Source organism: Euphorbia lathyris, chromosome 2 (genome assembly GCF_963576675.1).
Source record: "Euphorbia lathyris chromosome 2, ddEupLath1.1, whole genome shotgun sequence".
Classification (NCBI taxonomy): domain Eukaryota; kingdom Viridiplantae; phylum Streptophyta; class Magnoliopsida; order Malpighiales; family Euphorbiaceae; genus Euphorbia; species Euphorbia lathyris.
Window position 1 is genome coordinate 100,790,687 of NC_088911.1, and position 6,108 is coordinate 100,796,794.

The 6,108-nt window shown below is 38.9% G+C and overlaps 1 long non-coding RNA gene across 1 annotated transcript; it reads left to right on the forward strand.

Annotated features, from left to right (window-relative positions):
• Positions 1–3,226: 3,226 nt before the first annotated feature.
• On the forward strand, positions 3,227–4,107 carry LOC136220848 (uncharacterized). The gene is made up of 3 exons (XR_010684748.1): positions 3,227–3,366; positions 3,466–3,575; positions 3,872–4,107. It is a non-coding gene; the product is annotated as an uncharacterized lncRNA (long non-coding RNA).
• The last annotated feature ends 2,001 nt before the right edge of the window (positions 4,108–6,108 follow it).

Genomic DNA, 6,108 nt, shown 5'->3' on the forward strand with positions numbered 1-6,108 from the left:
CCACGAAGATAGAATCCATACCGCGCTGAGTCCTCTGTAACCCCAACACAAAATCCATTGAGAGATCCTCCCAAATGGTTTCCGGAACCGGTAAGTGCATACGTAATCCGGTATTAGTAGCATGTCCCTTAGAGGTTTGGCAAATCTCACATCGCTCCATGATATACGCCACATCTCTCCTCATCCTACGCCCATGGTGGACGTGTTTTTTAGCCATCTGAGGTCGTTTAGGGCCTCAAAACGGCAGTTTTGTGTTTTATCGCACTTTCGGTTATTTTCCTGTTTTGTTGCTTTTCCTTTTAGGTTTCGGATTAGGTTTTATTTGTCAGCCTATATAAAGGCTCGACCCCCACCTTATGCAAGCAGTTTTCGATTAATAAAAATTTCAGAGTTTATTCTCTTTTTTTTCCAATTTTCGTTAGTCGTGCACGATTCAACGATAGTTGACGGTTTTAGGCATTGTTCATGCGTGAACATTCGTTTAAGACGAAAGTCTGTTTATTTCCGCTGCATCAGTTGGTATCAGAGCTTAAGCCGTTATCGTCATACCGCCCAAGAGAAGAGGAGTGGATGAGATTAACGCGCGAGAGGATCAACAACAGCTGGAACAAAGGATTGGACAGGGGGTTGAGCAAGAGATAGGGCAACGATTCGAACAGCGATTCGATGACATCGTGGATCAACTGACACGGAGGTTGGGTGACATGTTCGCAAATCAGGGACAACGAAACCCTAATCCGCAGTATCTTCATCAGCAAAGGAATCTATTTGCTGCTGATTTTGATGAAGAAGGAACTGATGAGGAGTATTATGAAGAAGTCCGGAGGCCTCGTCCACCACGTATTGTGGGAGATGATAGGCGTTGGGAGGATGGGATGAGAACAGAGATTCCTGAGTTTCGGGGTTCCCTTCAACCTGAAGAGTTCCTTGATTGGTTGACCACTGTGGAAGAGATCCTAGAATTTAAGGGTGTTCCTGAAAATAAAAGGGTGCCTTTAGTCGCTACTCGGCTCAAAGATATGGCGATGGCATGGTGGCAGCAGTTGAAGCAAACTAGGGTTCGACTAGGCAAGTCGAAAATTGCAAGATGGGAGAAGATGAAGAAGCATATACGGGCGACGTTCCTGCCATACAATTACCAGCGTATTATGTACCAGAGATTGCAGAATCTGCGGCAAGGGAGTCGTTCAGTTGATGAATATACGACCGAATTTTACCAGCTTATTGCTCGGAATGAGGTACATGAGACAGAAGATCAATTGGTGGCCAGGTATATTGGTGGTTTACGAGAACAGATTAGGGAAACCGTCAATATGTTTGATTCCATGTCGGTTTCTGCAGCGCATCAAAGGGCAGTCCAACTGGAGAAGAGGCGTGTTAGCGGGTTCGGGCAGTCTATAGGAGGAACTCGGGAATTTGTAAAAACTTCTGCCCCTACAACAGCAGCAGCACCTGTTACTAATAGACGAACTGGCCCAAGCAGTAGTTCTATGAAGTGTTTCTCATGCGGTGAGGTTGGGCATACACAAGCTGACTGTAGAAAGGGAGGAAAGAAAGCGATGTTTGCTGAAACGGGAGAAGGAGAGGAGACTGTCTATTATCGGGATTTAGATGGAGAACCTGTCTTTGATGATGAGGAGCCTATAGATGAGGAGATTGTGATAGGAGATGTTGGGACGTCGTTGGTTGTAAGACGATCGTGTCTCACGCCCCGAGCTGTGGAGGAACGGTGGCTACGAAATAACATCTTTTATTCCACTTTCACTATTAAGGGGAAGGTGTGTGAGTTTATTATTGATTCTGGAAGTTGTGAAAATATCATCTCAACAGAGGCAGTGCAGAAGTTAGAGCTGGTACCTGAAAAACATCCAGCACCATACAAATTGGCCTGGTTGAAGTAGGGAGGTGAGTTGACGTAACCAAATGAGTTTTGGTATCTTTTTCTGTGGGAACTAGATATAAAGATGAGGTGTGGTGTGATGTGGTACCTATGGATGCATGCCATCTTCTTTTGGGACGACCGTGGCAGTTTGACAGGATCGCATTCCATAATGGTAGGGCCAATACTTACAGTTTTGTTTTCAATGGTGCTAAAATTGTATTGGTCCCTAGGAAGGAGGAAGTCAGCAAAGCAGCGCCCACCAGCAGCATCTTATTGGTGAATCGGGTACAGTTGGAGGAAGAGCTTCGGGATACTGATGTGGTGTATTTGTTGATGGGTAAACGTGCAGATCAAGATGGGGTAATTCTAGAAGAAGTTAAGCCGTTGCTGTCAGAATTTCATGATCTGTTCCTAGAAGAATTGCCCACTGGTTTACCACCCATGCGGGAAATTCAACACTAGATTGATCTTGAGCCAGGGGCCGCATTACCCAACCGGCCACATTATAGAATGAGTCCAGGGGAGCATGAAGAGTTGAGAAGGCAGGTAGAAGAGTTGCTAGCAAATGGGTACATTAGAGAGAGCTTAAACCCTTGTGCAGTACCAGCCCTGTTGATTCCAAAGAAGGATGGCACTTGGAGAATGTGCGTGGATAGTAGGGCTATCAATAAAATCACGATCAGATATCGATTTCCTATCCCTCGCTTAGATGACCTGTTGGATCAGTTGAGTGGAGCTACTGTGTTCACGAAGCTGGATTTGAAGAGCGGATACCATCAGATTCGCATTCGGGAGGGAGATGAGTGGAAAACAGCTTTTAAAACACGCGAAGGACTGTATGAGTGGCTAGTGATGCCGTTCGGGTTGTCAAATGCACCTAGCACTTTCATGCGAGTTATGAACCAGGTTTTGCGACCTTTTATTGGTACTAGTGTCGTTGTTTATTTTGATGACATTCTAATTTACAGTAATAACCCGCGTGAGCATTTGGCTATTTTGAGCCATCCGAGGTCGTTTAGGGCCTCAAAACGGCAGTTTTGTGTTTTATCGCACTTTCGGTTATTTTCCTGTTTTGTTGCTTTTCCTTTTAGGTTTCGGATTAGGTTTTATTCGTTAGCCTATATAAAGGCTCGACCCCCACCTTATGTAAGCAGTTTTCGATTAATAAAAATTTCAGAGTTTATTCTCTTTTTTTTCAATTTTTGTTAGTCGTGCGCGATTCAACGATAGTTCACGGTTTTATGCATTGTTCATGCGTGAACATTCGTTTAAGACGAAAGTCTGTTTATTTCCGCTGCATCACTTTTCCTTCCTGAATCATCAAGACGATAATATGTTGAAATTTTGGCTCTTGTTTATTTCTATACAGATTGGCCAGTCAAAGATATCTTTTCTGGCAGCAGCAGAAGCTACTCCGGTGGTTAGTATATTGTCTTCATCAAGAAAAGAATCGAGCGGACTAATAATTGTGGGACCAGAAGGGGGTCAGTATTACTCTACATCCTTATAACCCAAATGCTAGCAATTTTTCTCTGCTTCTATTTTTTTGTTTACTTGATTATTAAACTCGGAATGTGTAACAGGCTTTAATGGATTACCATTTCCACTTTTTGTCGGCAATAACTCTCCTTTCCATTCTGAGGCTCTCCACCTTACATCAAAAGTGGACAGAAGATACAGCGCCTTAATTGAGGTGAGTGATGTGCCTTTATAAATTATTGTTGAGATCACTAAGAGTTCAATTCTGTGCTGAAACTGAAGTTAAACAAACCCACAAAACACGTAGAGAGAATGGTTTCCAAGAACATAATAAACTAGTCAAATAATTTTCCGTTATTGAAACTTACTTTTTATGTTTCCATTTTACTGCTGATAATGTTTTTGGTTGTACATGTATATGATGGTGGCTGTTGGTTTTATTGTCCTTTTTAAGGCAAATTCTGGTTCTCTAAAACCTTAGCAATTTTATTGTTTATGCTTGGTGGACAGGTTTTAAGGTTCCCTTGAAGTGATTGGAAGATTAGAAAAGGGTTCTGATCCATTTTTCAGATGGTATTCTCTAAAACCTTAGCAATTTTATCATTTATGTTCAAATAGCAAATTTTCTAGTGACTATTTCCATGAATTTTTATTGTTTCCTTGGGTTTTGTCTTCTTTCTTGACACATGCATCTAAGCCAAATGGATAGCTGATCCCGTTGCCATAGTCGAACTGCCCCATAGAGTTCCACATGGGTACCACGCCTTCATTGTGGCCGAGGTTAGTATAAATTCTAGATTTAATTTCTTCTGATTTTGAAAGTTCCTACTCCCAAAAGCATGTATTGGTAGGTTGGATGGGTGATTTAACGAGGATAATATAAATTCTAGATTTCGTTGCGATTACAGTAAAGAGGAGAGGAAAAATAGGTAGACAGATGAAGGATTCAGAACATGCTTCAAAGAAGTGAAAAAGGAGATATGCATAGCTCAAGGTCTTTATTTACATGAAGAAGTTCAATTGTTGATTTAATTTTAGTTATGTTGATTTCATATTTTGTTATTTTTAGTTTCAGTATTGACAATATTGGTGAGGTTTATTGTAAAATTTGATTGGAATGGCATGATATGATTGGAATGGCATGATGTATGTGGTTATAACTGTTTGCTACAGTTAGACATAGTCTCGAAAAAATGAATTTTGTGGCATTACGGATTTAGTGACAAAATATTCGTCGGTAAATTTTTCATTGAGGTACTAAATTTTTAGCGACAGTTTACCGACCTATCTTCTGTCGCTAAATCCTGTATTTTTTTTTTGTGAAAATCGATTCTAGCGGCGGTTTAAACCGCCAGTAGGATAGCGTCCCTATTAAAAACCTTTCCCCGACGTCCTAATAAAACCGTCGGTAAATGTAGCAACTGAATTGACAACACTTTTGCGACAGTTTTTAAAACCGCCGCTACTATCTCTAACGACGGTTAAAACTGTCGATAAAGTAGAAAAAAACCGTCGGTAAAGGGCTTTTTTTTGTAGTGATATGATGTTTTGTGGTAGAATTGTAACTTCCCATAGTATATTTTATTAACTGTGAGGAAATTATAGATAAACCATAAATTGTTATCTTTTATGCAGAAATTACAAATTCCGTGCAAAATATATTTCAGTAAGTGGGGAATTAATTTTTTTCACTAATCTTTCCCTACGAAAAGTTCAATTTCTGACAGTGAATAAAGGGAATAAAACTTTAAAAATACATCACGTGTGGAAATACCATAAGATACATAAATGAGAAAAAGTGGCATTTCATGTAAAATTTGGTCTGATTGTATCTCTTCCACTAGTTCTATTTGAATTGTAGAATTTGGTATATTAGGTTTTCATTTTTAAATGAATTCTATAGTGCAGACTATATTAGTTCTCTTTCTGCCTCTGGGTATTTCATTCTAATATTTCAGAATTGCATTGGCCGGTGATGTTAGGGTATTTACTGAGGCTTATTGAACAATATGGAATAACCAAAACTTTGTTGGAGCATGACAGCTAGCGGGATAGCATAACCTTGGGACTCATTCGTAGAAATTTTATGCAATCACAACTCCCTTACGATTTTAGTTTAAATAATATCATTAATGAGGAGAAATACCATTATAAACACTTGAAACACTTCAATGAGAAAGAATTTTAATCATTTTAAACTTTTAATGAGATGATTTTTTTATCGTTAAATATTTTAATGAGTAGATTTTAAATCATTACAAATACTTTAATGAGAATATTTGCATATTACTAAAAAATATTTTAATATTGATAAAATTATTATCATTGTAATTTTATAACGAGGATAAAATTTCCAAAGAAAACAAGCGCTGAATATGCAATTATCAGAAACTCAAAATTTGGGAGAAATTACAAAATCGCCCATGCATCAGAGAGAAGCAGAGCAGCGGATGCTTTCCCTTGCTTTGGCCTTCATAATGTTTCTCTTAATTAGTGCATTTCTTACTCGAGTTCTGTAATTCCTTTATTTCGAATGAATTTTTCTGGAATGATTCAATTTTTTCATGTAGTTTTTTTTTTCACTTTTGTAAGTTCTTTCTTTTCCTTTTATAATTTTTCGGCCTAGTGGTTTATTTTTGTGTGCTAGAGACTAACCTAGTTGAGGTTTTTGGTCTCTTAAACTGACCCAGTCACTAGCATGTAATAAAAAAAAATTATAATATCAGTTAATAATATTATACATATTA